Consider the following 16,776-nt stretch of genomic DNA (forward strand, 5'->3'; position numbering starts at 1 on the left):
ATCCCTCAATCTCTTTTCAGAAAAGGAAGTGTGGGGGCCACCCATGATAATCTAAGTCTGGGCAGGTCACCCAAAGGAAGTTCTTTACTTCCAACCGTTATCTCCTGGGACTCTGGCCATCGATAAATTTAAATAAGAGGCCTGAGTCTCAGTAGTTTACCCTGAAGCAATACCTGGTAGCAGAAAAACACAAACTGAGATTTCCGGACCCCCACCCAAGAGCAGACCATTCAAAGGAAATGCCTGGCATTCCAACCGCTGTAGATAGGATCACCTGCCAGCATACCTCACTGGGACACCCCTAGACAAATGTCAGCCAATCAGAGGTCCTGAACTTCAGAGACACCCCCCCACACACCTTTACTACTATAAAAACCCAATTCTAATTGAGCTCAGGGCTCTCCTGTTATTCCAATACATTGGACATGCACAGAGACCGAGTTTGCAAACTTGATTAAAATAAAGGCTCTTTGCTTTTATTTTACATATGAAACTCGGTCTCCATTGTTGACTTTTGTGGGGACCCGGCGGATTTGGGCATATGGGGAGGATAGAGGATATTTCCCCAGAGCTAGCTTACCAGTTGGGGTGGGGGCTCAGGACTAGCCCTGAGGTCCTGAGACACCGTTCAGATTCAGACCAACCAGTCACTCTGACCTGGTTACTGAGTATGGTCATCCGGTGAACCCGGGGTCTCTAGGGAAGACAGCTCTCAACAGCCCCACACACAGAAAAGGTGGGAATGTGTGATGATTCTTTGACTGCCTAAGAAAGAGAGCTCTTGTTTTTGTGGTTATGTGTGGTTTTCTTACCAATGTGTGTGTCTGTACCACCTGAATGCAGTTCCTACACAGACCAGAAGAGGGTGACAGATCCTCTGAAACTGGAGTTACAGATTGTAAGCCACCACCTTTTAGGTGCTGGGAACTGAACTCGGATCCTCTGAAAGAGCAGCCGTTCCTCACTGCCTTGCCATCTCTCTAGCATCAAGAAGAGAACTTCCATGGGGAACACTAGCAACGTATCAGAACACACTCCAAGGTGTCTGAGAATTGGATCATTCTTGAGACTAAAATGGACCAACGGCCCTGTCATCTGTTAGTCCTCCTCTAGTCTTCTCCTCAGCTCAGGCCAAACCAGGATCATCGTTTGAAAGCAGAAAAGAATTTCAGGACTAGCCAATATGAAGGAGAGTTGGTTATTGTGGGAGCCCATGGATATGGATTTGTTCCTCCTTGACCAAAGATCAGAGTTTAGCCTATTCTTGCTTCTTCAAGGTTACGGACAGGACATTTGACCCAGGGTGTGGCTACTAACAGAAGGTTTTGACCTAGGGTGTAGTTACTTGATGCTTTGGGTATTACTTTGTTCCTTGCGTCTTGGTAAAGAAGTCTTTTGTCTTCCCACTCCTCTTTGGATTGAGGTATATAAAAGCTATGAGAAATAAACACAGGCCAGATTATATGGGCTGCCCACGGGTGATGGTGATGATGATGATGATGATGATGATGATGATAATGATTCACTGGGTTGCCCTCCCGACTCTATTCTATGTCTCTGTCTACTTCTTTCGTGTCTCTGCTTTTTCTGCCTAACGTCTCTGACCCACACGCCCTACCCTGGGAAAGTACAAACCTGTCGAGGGTGGACCCTGACACGTTGTATTTCATGATATTCGGGAGGTTCCAGGACCAGAGTCTCACCATTACAGCCCTGACTTGCTATCTAGACCAGGCTAGACCAGGCTGGCCTCGAACTCACAGTGATCAGAGATCCACCAGGACTAAAGATGTGTGCCACAACCAGCCTTTATGTAGAGATTTTTTTTTTTTTTTTTTTTTTTTGGTTTTTCGAGACAGGGTTTCTCTGTGGTTTTGGAGCCTGTCCTGGAACTAGCTCTTGTAGACCAGGCTGGTCTCGAACTCACAGAGATCTGCCTACCTCTGCCTCCCAAGTGCTGGGATTAAAGGCGTGCGCCACCACCGCCCAGCTTATGTAGAGATTTTGTTTTGGTAACAGGGCCCCAGATCTTAGTAGGCCCCCTGGCCTTAGCACAACTGACTCCATGATAGAAATATCATTCAAGCTATGGAAGTCAGCATGTAAATAGTTCCACCTGCCAAAACAAAAGCAAAGGTCTAATCCGTCAGAGTCTATAGTTCTGGGGAAGTCTCTCCAAATGGACCTGTTAGGTCTCAAAACCAGACAGATGGCTAACTAAGGTGCCTATTAACATACCAAAGTGGACCCTGGCTGCCAGGTTTTCCCAGCATCCCTCAGTCCCTGGCTGTTACGGGGTCTGGCTGCTTTCATACCCTGCTTCCTACCCTAAAAGTCTCCACTCCAGGGTCGTGTTTACTCTGGATTCTCCCAGATAACTCTGCCGCTGCTCTCCCTCTTATCTGTAATAAACTTTCTCCCCCACCATACCTAGGAAAAGTCATGTCCTTCATTTTTTATCCCTTTTTCTCTAACCTTGCTTTTTGGTTTTTGTAATTCTGCTTCTGGCTAATTGCTCTTAACTGAAGTGTGTCAGCCTAGGACATGATTTTGTGCTTAAAAGCTCACCCTGAGAACGGCTCGGTGCTGCACTGGGGTCCCGAAAATCCACTGTCGTCGATGGCCGACTAATAAAGATTTTCTGTTGGCTTAAACCCCCACCTGAACAGCCTTCTTTGCTGGCTACCCCACATCAGTTGTTTGTTTGTTTGTTGTTGTTGTTGAGGTGTTTTGTTTGTTTTGAAACGGTCTCACTGTACAGTGCTGGCTGGCAAGGAACTCTATATAGACCAGGCTGGGGTACCTCTGCCTCCTGAGTACTGGAATTAAAGTCATATACTCCTCAATCCCAGTCTGAATATTAACTTTAAGCATAAAGATTAAGAGAAAATGAGCCGGGCAGTGGTGGCACAGGCCTTTAATCCCAACACTCGGGAGGCAGAGGTAGGTGGATCTCTGTGAGTTTGAGGCCAGCCTGGTCTACAGAGCTAGTTCCAGGACACTGTTACTCAGAGAAATCCTGCCTCAAAAAACAAAAACAAACAAACAAACAAACAAAAAAGATTAAGAGAAAATGAGAGGCTGGGCCTGGTGGTACAGGTCTTTAGTCCCAGTTCTTGAGAAGCAGGTGGGTCTCTGTGAGTTCAAGGCCAGCCTGGTCTACCCTAAAGAGTTCCAGGACAGCCAGAGTTACTCAGTGAGACCCTATCTCAAACAAACAAACAAAAAACACACACAGAGAGAGAGAGAGAGAGAGAGAGAGAGAGTCAGAAGGACGTACTTGAGAGCATAGTTGAGTATTCATAACATAGATTTTAGTGAGGTTTACCGCTATTATTTAGAATTAGTTGCTGAGGAACCTAAATGAGATCACCGGGCACTTAACAAGATTATAATTGATAAGCTCACAGAGACTCAAGAAGGTGGAATGTATTTACTCGAGAGTCAACTGTCTTATCTGGTGAAAAGGATGAGGCCCTCCCTCCCCAGCATCGTACACATCCACACCTTTGCTTGAGTCTTTGCTATTTTCATACAAAGGAATAGTATATGTCTTTGACAGCGACCTTCACAGAAAACATTAATTGTGTCGGAATTCTTGCTTCTCAGAAGGTGAGAGGCTCCAGCCAGACTCTGGGGCAAGGGTCCTCAGTTGCGTTGAACTAAGTGCAACAGTTGAATGAAGGCTTGAAGCGCTCTAGTTCAGCATCATCAGCGGTCATCTGACAAAGTCCGAACACCCAGGCTCTAACTGCTGTCGTCATCTCAATGCTGTCAGGTTTCAATCGGGATAAAAACACAAAGTATAAAAAATAAAATAAAAATAACACGGGGAGCCGGGCGGTGGTGGCGCACGCCTTTAATCCCAGCACTCGGGAGGCAGAGGCAGGCGGATCTCTGTGAGTTCGAGACCAGCCTGGTCTACAAGAGCTAGTTCCAGGACAGGCTCCAAAAACCACAGAGAAACCCTGTCTCGAAAAACCAAAAAAAAAAAAAAAAAAAAAAAATAACACGGGGATAAAAGTTCTAAAAACAACACCGATTTTCAAAGAAATTCTGTAAGTAAATTCTTTCAGGTTGAAACGTGAGTTGAGATACCTTAGAAGAACCCTGAAAGCTTTTAAGAAACTCTGCTGCGGCTCTGCCCAGTGAACTGGCTGCTGTGGTAACCTGCCTGTCTGTCTGTGGCCGTCTCCCGGGAGAGCGTGCTCAAGAATGTCAGCCTGCTTCTCTTGGCTCCTCATGATTTTCTCTGTTGTAAGAAACCATGGCAGGTTGATTGTCAGGAGCCGTGTCCCCCCAAAATTTACAGGAAGCACCACCGTGAGGAGTTTTTGCAGAGGGCTTCACTTTCCAATTGTATTGAGAATAGTCTTATTGACCAAGCCTATCCCACACCCAAATTAACTGTTAATTGAGAGCTATCTGTTAGCAGAACCTGCCTCACATTCCAAACTATCTAGACAACTAGGTGTGTCACCTTGTGACTTCCCGACCAAGGAATCGTGACCTGACCGATCGTAACCTCTTGGACTACGTGACGGACGTGGACCACGTGGCAAGGTCCCATGCCCCAGCCCCCCAAGGTCCCCATCCAGGGGCTATATAAGCTGTAACCATGACCCTAATAAAGGGAGGCTTCGACAAATCTGCCTAGCCTCCTTCCTGCTTATCAGCCTATGCCTTTCAGGTGGTGCCTCTCCGTGACCCTGGAATAACTGGCCAGCCAGGCGGGTTACAAACCCTAGACAGAGTAACCGGTCGAGGCGGCTACAGTTGATAGATGCTCAGTCAGTGCAGGGGAGTTGGGCGAGAGGCAGGGAGGGAGGGTGCAGAATGAGGAAGAAGAGAATATCTGGTGAGCTTTCTGCAGAGTCCTAGAAAACATATTTTTTTTACAGAAACTTCAAGAAAGTAATAAACACCAAGTTTTCTACACACCGTAAGACTTGGGAAATGCCAACGAGGTCAACTTGAGCTGCAAGAAGCCACTAGGAATGAGCTGACAAGCAAGGAAGGGTAAAGCACCGGCTGTGGGGGTTCATGGCTGTAATGCCCCACAAGGAGGGGTGATGCCCTGCGTATGAGGGCACATGGCTGTAATGCCCCACAAGGAGGGGTGATGCCCTGGGTATGAGGGCACATGGCTGTAATGCCCCACAAGGAGGGGTAATGCCCCGGGTATGAGGGCACACGGCTGTAATGCCCCACACTCTACAAATGAAGGCAGTAAGATTTGGAGTTCCAGACCAGCTGTGGCTACACATCATATGTTGTCTCAAACAAAATAGCCAGGGGCTGGAGAGATGGCTCAGCGGTTAAGAGCATTGCCTGCTCTTCCAAAGGTCCTGAGTTCAATTCCCAGCAACCACATGGTGGCTCACAACCATCTGTAATGAGGTCTGGTGCCCTCTTCTGGCCTTCAGGCATACATGCAGAAAGAATATTGTATACATAATAAATAAATAAATAATTTAAAAAAAATAGCCAACCAGGGACCTAGGCCGGTGGTAGGGCACTTACCTAGCAACCACAAGACCCTGGCTCTATTCTCCAATATTTTAGGGAAAGAAATAAAAAAATAACTTCTTGTAGACTCTTTCAGGACTTCCCATAGATTTTCAGGGATAAAATTGACTATTAAATTTTTATTTTAACTGACCCATCATTCTAGAAAAGTCTCCTAGCTTTCTAAGAGATATTTTGTGGTGTTAGGAAAGATGAGCACCATTTCCCGTCCAAATTTTGCATGAATAAAGACACTGTTCCACAATGATATGAACTTCGAAGTATCCAGCAAGTAATATTATTTCCTCCACTTTATAGGCAAGAGAACTGAGGTCAAACAGCTCATCTCAGGGACACAGGGAATGGGTGGTAGAACAGCACTGAAGCTCAAGAAAACCCTGTGTGAGATGAGTCCCTATTTAAGGGACACTGACAGTTAAGGCCCTGTGGCAGCCCCTCTACTAATAAAGGAGGAAAGATGAGAACCGGCTCCTGCTTAGGTACTGAAGGAACAGAACCCAGATAAGTTCTCAAAAATTAGTTAGTTTTCTCAGGTCATTTAATCTACAGGATTTGCTAATAGGAAGGGAGGAAAGCTGCAAACTTTCTTAGTTACTGTTCTGTTGCTGTGAGAAGACACAGTTGCGGGGTCCCTCTGTAGATCCCGCCAAAGAATTGAGCTTTGGCTGGCTTTGACTGGCTTTGGCTGAGGAGGGGAAGTGCGATGCTTGCCACCCAGCCCCCAGGTCCTAGAGAATATCAGATGCAGCCAGGAGTCAGTCGAGTCAAGCAGGAACTCGTTTATTTCCTTACAGCATGCAATTTATAAAGCAAAACCCCACAAATCCCAGAAGAAGCAGAAGGGGAATTAGCCAATCACATCAGCAGTCATGTCCACTCCACATGAGCCACAGCTCCTATAGCCCCCAATGGAGATCACGAGGGCATCAGGCATTTTATGTCATCTTACCCCACCTTTGACTTCAATTATCATCTTTTTGTAAACAAGTCAGGTCTCCTCCTCCCTTGCTCTCCTTCCGTGCCATCTTGGCTGGCAATATTTTTATGGGTTTTGTGATGTCATTGTTTTTTAATTTCGAACCCTCTTCTAGCTGTTATGTTTTTGGCATAGTTGTTACACTTTTGGCACAGTTGTTATGCCTTTGGCATAGCTGTCAAGATTTTGGCGCCAACTTGGCCACTCCAACCTCCTATGTGCTCAATTCAATCCACACTGCAACCAAGGCAAGTCTTACAAAAGAAACCATTTAATTAGGGGCTTGCTTACACTTTGAAAGGGTTAGTACATGATCATCAGGTATGGAGTTGGAACAATAGCTGAGAGGTTTACATGTGGATCCACAGGCAGTCAGCAAAGAAAGAGGCTCTAGGCTTGGAGTGAGCTTTTAAAACCCCAAAGCCCACTCCCAGTGACACACTTTCTCCAACAAGGTCACACCTCCTAATCCTTTTCAAGCAGTCCCACTAACTGGCAACCAATCATTCAAACACATGAACCTCATGGGGCCATTCTCATTCAAACCATCACACTAACCAACCAATGATAGAACACTTCCTGTTATATATAAAAATGTTGATTATTGCCGGGTGGTGGTGGCACACACCTTTAATCCCAGCACTCAAGAGGCAGAGGCCTGTACTCACTCCCCTCTAATAAACTCGTAAGTGGGTTTGTTGGTGTTCCGTGTCTCCTTCTCACTCGCGCCAGGTAATTTCAGGTAACAGCCCTGGCTGTACTAGAACTCACTCTGTAGGCCAGGCTGACCTCAACTCACAAAGATCCACCTGCCTCGGTGTCAGGGTCCAGTCTTAATAAAATTCAGATGTTCCAGAGTAGGAATGTGAGGATTAGAATTATTAAGCAAAAGAAAGAGATAGAAGAGAAATAAAAGAAATACAAAACAGCACCAGGAGGGCCATTCAGTGAATACTGAACTCCAAAAGGGGAGGAGGAAGCAACAACCTTCATTAATATGATATAAGGAAAAGATTTGGATTCTCCAACCTTTGGTCCAGGTGAAACAGATCCACCTCTATAGTCAAAATACTAATTAATCACATCCTAGGTCGGGATCTCTTGTTTGTAGCCACACCTGCTGTCAGCACCTTTGAAAAAGTAAAAATAAGTTCAAACTCTCTGACCTTTAGTCAAGGTGGAACAGGTTCACATCTGTGGGCCCCACACCTCTGCCTTCCAAGTGCTGGAATTAGAGATAGAGATATGCACCACCACTGTCTGGCTAACATTCTAAATTATAAAGGCCAGAATTTTTTTTTATTTTAGTAAATTTTTTCCTTACTTTTTTTTTTTTTTTAAACAATCAGACCTTATGTGTCAAAGAACATGAATGAGAGCTGGGGCCAGCACTTGCCACCAAGCCTGATGATGAGTTCCAGTCCCAGAAGCCACATAGTTGGAGGAGAGAATCAACTTTCCTAAGTTTTCCTTTGACTTCCATATTTGTGGTATAGCACACACATGCACACCTGCCCACACACAGAGTAAATCTATAGCAAGAATGGTGGATTTTAGAGCCGGGCGGTGGTGGCGCACACCTTTAATCCCAGCACTTGGGAGGCAGAGGCAGGCGAATCTCTGTGAGTTCGAGACCAGCCTGGTCTACAAGAGCTAGTTCCAGGACAGGCTCCAAAACCACAGAGAAACCCTGTCTTGAAAAACCAAAAAAAAAAAAAAAAAAAAAAAGAATGGTGGATTTTAAAAAAGAGAAATGAACATGAGTGCTGTTTGAAAGAAAACTACAAAAACTGGATGTGTTGATACCTATAGAGCCAGCAGAGGAGTAAGGGGTGGACAACCGGAAGCTAAGAGGGGCTGGAGAGATGATGGCTCAGTGGTTAAGAGCATTGCCTACTCTTCCAAAGGTCCTGAGTTCAATTCCCAGCAACCACATGGTGGCTCACAACCATCTATAATGAGGTCTGGCGCCCTTGTATACATAATAAATAAATAAGAAAATAATAATCATAGCCATGAACAGGACTGGGGGAGAAGGTAAGTCAAGATTCTTGCTTTCTACACTCTAGCTACTGCATGTTATTACAAGGCAACTCTCTTAATCTAGCTATAGTGACCATTTTGTTATTCAAGACAGGGTTTTCCAGTGTAGCCCTGACTGTCCTTGAACTCACTCTGTAGATCAGACTGGCTTCAAACTCACAGGGATCTGTCTACTTCTGCCTCCCGAGTGCTGGGATTAAAGGTGTGTGCCACCACACCCAGAAGTAACAAATTTTATTAAAAAGATATCTATCATGTTGTCTTTTATTTTATTTTTTTAAATAGTTTATTTTTATTTCGTGTGCATTGGTGTTTGGCCTGCATGTATATCTGTGTGAGGGGAGTCAGATCCACTGGTACTTAAGTCACAGACGGTTGTGAGCTGCCATGTGGATGCTGGGAATTGAACTAGGGTCCTCTGGAAGAACAACCAATTTTTAACCACTGAACCATCTCTTCAGCCCTATCTTTTTAATTTTTAAATTTTCATTTCTTTTTTAAGATAAGATACCATGTATCTCATGCTGGCCTCATACTCACTGTGTAGCTGAAGATGACTTTGAATTTCTGCCTCCCAAGGGTTAGGATCACAAGCATGTGCCACCACAATGGTTTATTCTGGGATCAACCCAGAGCCCCAGAGCTTCGTGCATGTTAGGCAAGAACTTTACCAACTGAGCTGTAGCTCCAGTCTCTCTTTTTATTTTTAAATCATGCATTCGTGTGTGTATGTGGTATATGTTATATGTTCAATTGTGTGTGTATGCGCACATGACATTGCATGTGTGGGTGTGGAGCTCTAGAAACCTACCTGTCTCTGTTCCCCGACACTTGGCCTCACAGCTTTCTACGAGGGTTCTGAGGATCTGAGCTCGGTCCTCACGCTTGTGTGGCAAGCGTTTTTCCAGCTGAGCCATCCTCCCAGTCTCGCTTTTCAGCTCTGAACATGGTTGCGTAGAAATATGGGCATTAGGCCGGGTGGTGGTGGCACACGCCTTTAATCCCAGCACTCGGGAGGCAGAGGCAGGTGGATCTCTGTGAGTTCGAGACCAGCCTGGTCTACAAGAGCTAGTTCCAGGACAGGCTCCAAAACCACAGAGAAACCCTGCCGAAAAACCAAAAAAAGAAAAAAAAGAAATATGGGCTTTAGAGGTGAGCAAGCTGTCTTATAACCATGAGGGAATAGGAATAACACTGACGTCCATGACAGAAGCGCAGGCTAAAGAGAGATGTTCTCTGGTGATTTACTGCACTGCTGACTCAAGCCCGGAAAAGGTCGACCCACCAACTTCTCTGTTGTTCTCTTCTTCCTTCTTTTCCAGATGAGATCTTGCCATGTGGCCCAAGCTGGCCTCAAACCAGTGATCCTCCTGCCTCCAGTCCAAAGTGCTATGGTTAGAGGTGTAAACCATGGTTGGTGTTTCCATCCAACAAGAACCTATATTTTTGTTTATTAATAAAAGAAACAGCACAATTTCAAACCATGCTGCAGTTCCTTTTGACATACCACAAAAGCACCTCATTACACTATTGCTTCCACAGAGGCATTGATGAGATTGTTTCTGGAGCCTGAGGGGTGGCTCAGCAGATAAGAGTGCTTTTATGATTTGAATGAGAGATGCCCGGCCTGGTACAGTCTTCAACATCGCCTAGGGGGTATAGCCTTGTTTCGCTCCTGCCCCCTGCCCCTCTTTCATTTTCTGTATGCAACTAAGATCTCTCAACTTCCTCCTCCTACTGCCATGCCTGGCTGTGGCCACACCGCTCCAGTGTTCTGAACTCTAGCCCTCTGGCACTATGAGCAAAAATAAACTCCTCTGTCTCCAGTTGCCTTTGGTCATGATATCTTGTCACAACAATAACTAATGCAGGCAGGCACGTGCCACTCTTCCAGAGGACCAGAGTTCAATTCCCAGCACACGCATTGGATGGCTCACAGCCATCTGTAGCAACAGCTCCAGGGAATCTGGTGCTTCTGGCCTTTGAAAACAACTTGCAAACAGGAGCAGATACATACAAACACTCCCAAATAAATTTTCAAAATTTTAAAAAGAGGGCCGGGCAGTGGTGGCGCATGCCTTTAATCCCAGCACTCGGGAGGCAGAGGCAGGTGGATCTCTGTGAGTTCGAGGCCAGCCTGGTCTACAAGAGCTAGTTCTAGGACAGGCACCAAAAACTTCAGAGAAACCCTGTCTTGAAAAATCCAAAAAAAAAAAAAAAATTTTAAAAAGAGGGGCTGACGAGATGGCTCAGCAGTTAAGAACATTGCTTGCTCTTCTGAAGGTCCTGAGTTCAATTCCCAGCAACCACATGGTGGCTCACAACCATCTGTAATGAGATCTGGTGCCCTCTTCTGGCCTGCAGGCATATATGCAGACAGAATATTGTATACTTAATAAATAAATAAATATTTTAAAAAATTTAACAAGATATTAAATCATCACTGTTGTTATTCAGGGTTCAGACTATCTTCCCTCTCAACTAACATGTTTGTTCATGACATAACCAGTTTGTTGTCGTTGTTCCTGCTGCTTTGTTTTTTGTTGTTTGTTTGTTTAGATATTGGACTCTTTATGTTACTCAGCCTGGCCTCTACCTTGAGGTCAGGAACCTTCCTGTCTCCGTCTCCCTTGTAACATAGTTCTCAGGATGTTCGCAGACTTTGGGTCCGTGATTGTAGCTTTCTATAAGCTGTGAAGGTTTTACTTGGACATACCTTCTCCAAATTCCTTTGACTCGAGAGCCTCTCCTTTCATGACATTCTTTATTGCTTTCAGCTGCTGCCAGGTGAACTTGTATGGTTGCCTGTGTGGAATCTTGTCCCTCGGGCTTTGCTACTGATTCATCACTGTGGGATTCTGCTCCAAACCTGACAGGGAATGCAAAAACAAATGGCGGCAGAAAATGTCTGAGCTTTTCCTTTCTTCCTCTTTTGGAATATTTGTTTATTTTTATTTTATGTATATGAGTATTTTGCCTACATACGTTTTTGTGCCCCATGTGTATGCCCAGTGTCTGCGGAGGACACTGGCTTTCCTAGAAGGAGAGTCACATCCAGTTGAGAGCCACCCTCTACGCGTTGTGAAAAGAACCCTAGATCTGCTGGCTGGTAAACAGAGCTCAGGGCTAGGGCCGAAGGAGGAAGGATTTGTAATTAGCATAAGGATAGATTCTATTAGTGGAAGCTGCAAAGAACGTGGGACCTCTTTCATAAGATGGATTCTATTCACTGAGAGACAGGGCTCAAGATCAGGACTAAACAATGGCCAGGATTTGGGACATCCAGGAAGACTGGTTCCATGGAATAGCAAAAAGATCACCGGGTCAGACAACATCCACTCCAGCCTTCTGGGTGACCAGGCATTAATCATATCGGTCTCTGAAGAAAATAAGTCACGCGTTTAACAAGCCTGGTTCCTCCAGGGGTGCTCCACACCCCTCCTCTTTCCCCTGACGAACACACACACAACCACATACATAAATAAACGTAATTCAAAAAATATATTTATAAATGATTATAGTAGTTTTGTTAATAGTCACAAAGCTATAAACTCCAAGGATTTTTAGTCGGTGAATAGCAGAACAACAAGCTGCAGCTTATCCATGTCATGAACTAAGGCTATGCCTGGGTCAACCTCAGAGCAACAATGGAGCTGTTGACTGGGGGCCTTCCTCAAACCCAGGAAGTCTGAGGAAGATTTAGGAGTTTCTTTTCATTCTCTAAACTGTGGCTCCTTGGAGATCAGATCTCCAAGCCAGCTCAGCCAATGCCTGGAATTCCCATTAATCAAAGTCGGGGAACAAACGCAGACTAGTCAGCTCCCCGAGCTCTCACATGCCTGGCGGGATGGCATGCGAGACTGCTCCCGCGGCCCATGAATATAGTTTAAACCCCATCTCACTGTGACTGACGCTAAAGCTTTAAATGCCTCTCAGGGAAGTGAGACGGCTGTGTCTTAGGGAGTTTATTCAGGGAACTGGTTAGGAAAACCTTTGCGCTTTAGTTTCTATTAGCATATGTTAATTATATTCAACAGTCGGTTTCATAGCCGCTTCCTACGCGTCAGTCAGAGTCACTCCCGTTATTCTCTAGTTCTCTTCTGGATTTGCTTTCAATGATCTATTTCTTTCTTCATCCATCCCCCGCTTCTACTTCCGTTCTTTTTTTTTAAATGACCCCAACCAGTGAATTTCATTAGGATTGTTTACAGGAGCATGATCCCCTCACCAGGGGCCACACCACTGAAGAAAATGCCAACCTCCAGCAGTTGTTAACTGCATATTAATCCCTAAGGAGGGAAGACAATTTCTCAGTGTGGCTAAGAGAAAAATCACTTAGAAATGTCACGTGTACCTGCTTTGCCTTGGTAATTCTAGAGCGTGATTGAGACCTGCTTGCAGATCAACCTGGAGCTATTAGTGGGTAGGGAAGGGAAATGTGTCTATCCTAACAATTTCGGGTAGGGAATGACATCAATTGGGGAAGAGAAAATTCACCCAGAGGGGAGTTTTCACATTCTGCTAAATAAAACAGCGGCTATGGCCGCGAAGATGGGGGCATTCCCAAATAGTTTTGAGGTATCATGTATTTACCCTTTCCTAGGGTGGGCGGGGATTTTGGAGTTCCTCCTGGTGGATAAGGAGGCAAGAGGGAAACAAATACTCTGAGAGGGGCCTTCGTGTTTGTCTTTCCTTGGAAACCAGCCATATTCCCGAGAGGATACGGGGGAAAAAATGAACTTCACCGTAAACTTAGCCCCAGCCTCGGGTAAGACTGAAGCTTCACTTTCTCAGTCTTGCCTGTTGATCCGTCCACTTCCGCTTTTGTGAGCAAAGGGGTCAATAAGATCCAGTCCTTCAAGATTGGGGATTAAATCGGCGCTGCGGATTTGAATTCAGGTTCTCACGTTTTAGCAGCAAGCACTTACCCACTGAGCTCCCAGCCTGCCCCATAAAGATTTGTCCTGAGCAGACCGACGTTCACATAATGAGGCAGGGACTGGCATTGATTATCTGTGCCTGGTCATTGGGGGTGCTATGAATTTGAATAAACACACACTTTGAAGTAACCTTTGGCTTACATTAGGCTGCGTTCCCCACTCCTGTAAATCTTAGTAGCACACCCTCCCCCTCTTTTTTTTTTCTCTCCTTTTTGAGGCAGAGTCTCACACAGGCCAGGAGTTGGTGACATTTGTGGAGTGGTTATTCTTAGTTTTTGCTGCCCAGGGAGCTCTTCTAGGTACTGAAAAAGGAGCTGTGAAAGAGCGAGAGAAAAATAGTCAAGACGCACTCGGAACGCGTGGGTGGGCACTGATGCCCTCGTCGGTGGCAGTGGGAGAGAGGGTTCTCCACGCTCTGCAGCTTCCTCGGTGTTGAGCTTCTATCGGCTCCAACTGGTCAGTTTGTACATGGCCACAGGTGGGAGCAGGAGGGTTCTCCGCTCAGTCCTCTCCTCGGAGGAGCCTGGTGCAGCTGCAGAAACAACCGTCAGCGGCAGTCCTGAAGCCCGAGGCGTGGGCGGCGCAGTGGCCGGTGGCCACCGCGGGGCGCTGCAGCCCTGCGGACAGCAGGATGGGGCGTGACCTGCGGGGCGTGGCCTGTGGGCGTGACAAATGGGCGTGGCCGCCGGGCCACTAAGGCAGCCAGACCTCGAGCGGCGGAGCACGGGGCGAGCGGCTGCTGGCAGGGAGTGCAGCGGCCCGCGAGCTCCGTGAGGAGCGGCCGGCCGGCGCTGGAGAGAAGGTACTGGGCTCTCACCTGCTCCTTCGGGTGCTGGTAATCCTCAGGGATCGCTCTGGGGGACGGGAGGGGACGTCGCTAGCAGGAGTGGCCCTCCTTTGCTGGCCTTCCCGCTCCAGGCGTTCTTGCTTGGCGTCGCGCGTGTGTGTGGGTGCATCCCCTGTAGACCCTCCGGCCTCTCGGGGCGATGCCAGTCTCCACGGTCGTTCGGAGCGCAGCCGGACCTGCGGGGCCTCAGGGCCTGTGAGCCGCCTCAGGCTCAGGCTCCTCTCACTTGCCTAGGGCATTGAAGTGTGGCGCTTCCTGTAGATTTGGGGAGCTGGAGGGAAGGGAAACAGTATTGTTGACCTAAAAATGGTTGCGCTTTGGAAAGCTGGCCACGAATGCAATGCGTCCCCAGAAGTGCACCGACAGGATTCATGTGGTTGTAAGGGGTGTGTGTGTGTATTTGCTTGCCACTTGGGTGGCACGAGACTGAGCCGTGAGCGAGCGACCAGTTAAGCGTGTGACCAGAAAACTCACACCTTTAAGTCTTAAATGTTTAGAACTGTGAACTGAAAGCGTCATACATAACCCTCAAAGTTGGCATCGAGTTTTCCCATGCCGTGCATCCTTCCTGTGAGCCCCTTGGCTGATGGTAGCAGGTATGTTAAGCCGATAGAGATCAAATGTAGTGAAAAGATCTTGGGCAATGACCAGTCACACCCAAGTGCAAGGTTGTCTCATGTTGACATCGAGTAACGATTGTTCATCCTTAAAATAGTTGTTCCGTGAGTAGCTGCCATAATGAAGTTCCTGGGTAATTCCTACTGTGTGTTTAGAGCATATGATGAATGAGGTGTTTTGGTTTTTTTCTCTGTATACGAACAACACGGTGGCCAGAAGATGGCTTAGTTGGCAAGGACTCTTGCCACCAGACAATTTTAATTAATTAATTTATTTATCTATTTATTTATTAAAGATTTCTGCCTCCTCCCCGCCACCGCCTCCCATTTCCCTCCCCTCCCGCAATCAACTCCCCCTCCTGACAATTTGAATTTGATTCCCAGAAGGTTTGACAAGGTGGAGCCAACTCTTAACAAGTTGTGACCCCTGACCTCTTCATGGACTGTGGTTCATCCACCCACAGCATATGTAAATTGGTACCTAAAAATAAACTAGGAAATTTTATATTACAGTTGGAAGGGTTTTCTGCCATTCAGTATGCGGAGGGGGCAGGCAGAGGGAAAAAAATGAAGGAAAATTAGAGACCAGAAAGCAATTATGGTACGGTATTATAAAGTATAACCGAAGATGATTTTTACAAAGAACTAAAACCATCACAATAAAAATGCTAGGTTTAGGGGGCTGGAGAGATGGCTCAGCAGTTCAGAGCACTGGCTGCTCTTCCAGAGGACCACGGTTCAATTCCTAGCACCCACACGGTGGCTCTCAACTTCACAACTATCTGCAACTCCAGTTCCAGGGGATCCAGCGCCTTTACATAGACATACATGTGAACAAAACAACCAATGCACATCAATAAAAATAGATAAATAAGAAAAATGCTAGGTTTGGTGGTGCGTACCTGTAACCCCAGTCCTCTGGAGCCTGAGGCAGCAGCATCAGGTTGAGGCCAGCCTGGATAAATAGCAAATTCTGTCTTAAAAACAAAACAACTGTTACTCCTTGTTTGTCTGTGGTGGCAGTGAGCATTAGTTTAGCCTCCCCTTCAGTCCCTACATGTTTCCAAAGCCTGTCTTCTATATAAAAGCCAACTGCTTATGCTATAACTCAGCTTAGCAACAGGGCACACTTCTGGTTCCCAACGTCCTCTGTCTTGTCCTCTGGTGTCTTCTCGGAATCAGATGCTCAGAGACACCGTAAGACAAGAGTAACTAGCAGGCACAAGTACCCAGCTGCAGAGCCAGAGCAGTAACCACCCCCCATCAAATCACTGTTCTGGATTTTGTTTTAATTCCCCCTTTGCTTAATGAAAAACCCCAGGGAAGGGAAATGTCCAAACAAGCGTTTCCGAAGTAATTTAGCGCATTCTCAAGTTAAAAGCAGAATGCAAGAGTAAAGCAGAAAGACGCACGAAGGCTTGCTGTCTGAGCGCTCCCGACCGCAGTGGACTCAGGGTGTGTTCAGTCTGTGCAGAGACCCTGTCTCTTCCAGCACACTTGGAGACTCTAATTTAAAAAGCTTGCTTGAGTCCCGGAGAATCTGGAAAACAGTTATTTGTGTCTTTGTATCACAGTTATTTGCGTCTTTGTATCTCAGGGTAAATTTTATAAAAATTACAACTATCCAGGGAGCATTGTTTCGGCTGGGAAGGGTTAAGCTGACTGAGAGTGAGCTTTGGAAATGGCTTTTTCCCAAACTCTTCTTCCTCCTTCTTTGTGTGTTTGTGCAGTGTTGTTGTTATTTTTTTAAGATCACACATAAATCTCTTCAGTGGTCTTCTCCTTCTCCTCCCCCCTCCTCCTCTTTGAGTCGGGCTCTGCACA

At 46.3% G+C, this 16,776-nt stretch overlaps 1 protein-coding gene across 1 annotated transcript in view; it reads left to right on the forward strand.

Annotated features, from left to right (window-relative positions):
• Nucleotides 1-14,179: 14,179 nt before the first annotated feature.
• The window catches only part of Ankrd6 (ankyrin repeat domain 6), a 125,048-nt gene continuing 122,451 nt past the window's right edge, over nt 14,180-16,776 (forward strand). The window contains exon 1 of the mRNA XM_057790908.1: nt 14,180-14,290. The gene's annotated coding sequence lies outside the window, so the exon portion shown is untranslated. The remainder of the gene's footprint in view (nt 14,291-16,776) is intronic.

This window comes from Chionomys nivalis, chromosome 16 (genome assembly GCF_950005125.1).
Source record: "Chionomys nivalis chromosome 16, mChiNiv1.1, whole genome shotgun sequence".
Lineage (NCBI taxonomy): Eukaryota > Metazoa > Chordata > Mammalia > Rodentia > Cricetidae > Chionomys > Chionomys nivalis.